The sequence below is a fragment of the Vipera berus genome (assembly GCF_964194415.1).
Source record: "Vipera berus genome assembly, chromosome: 9".
In the NCBI taxonomy this organism is placed as follows: domain Eukaryota; kingdom Metazoa; phylum Chordata; class Lepidosauria; order Squamata; family Viperidae; genus Vipera; species Vipera berus.
In genome coordinates, this window is record NC_138212.1 from 6070730 (window position 1) to 6071064 (window position 335).

Below are 335 nucleotides of genomic sequence, written 5' to 3' on the forward strand. Positions count from 1 at the left end.
CAAGCCTCCCAGAGCCGCTGTTTCTTCCCTCCAAATTAGCCTCTTCCCTCCTTCCTCTTCCTCCTGTTCCTATTTGCAACCCTTGCTTAGTCCAAACAGGCAACCATCCTTGGAAACTGCCTCCATGCATCTGTTTAACTGCATACATGTATGCACACACACACACATCCTGCATGTGTCCGGCTGCAGATGTGCAAGGCATGTACCACTGCAGGTGTTGGTTGACGTGTGCAACTGCAGGTGTGCAGTGTGTGTACCATTGCAGGCGTGGGTGGCATGTGTGCAACTGCAGGTGTGCAAGGCACACACCACTGCAGGTGTGTGAGGCATGTGTA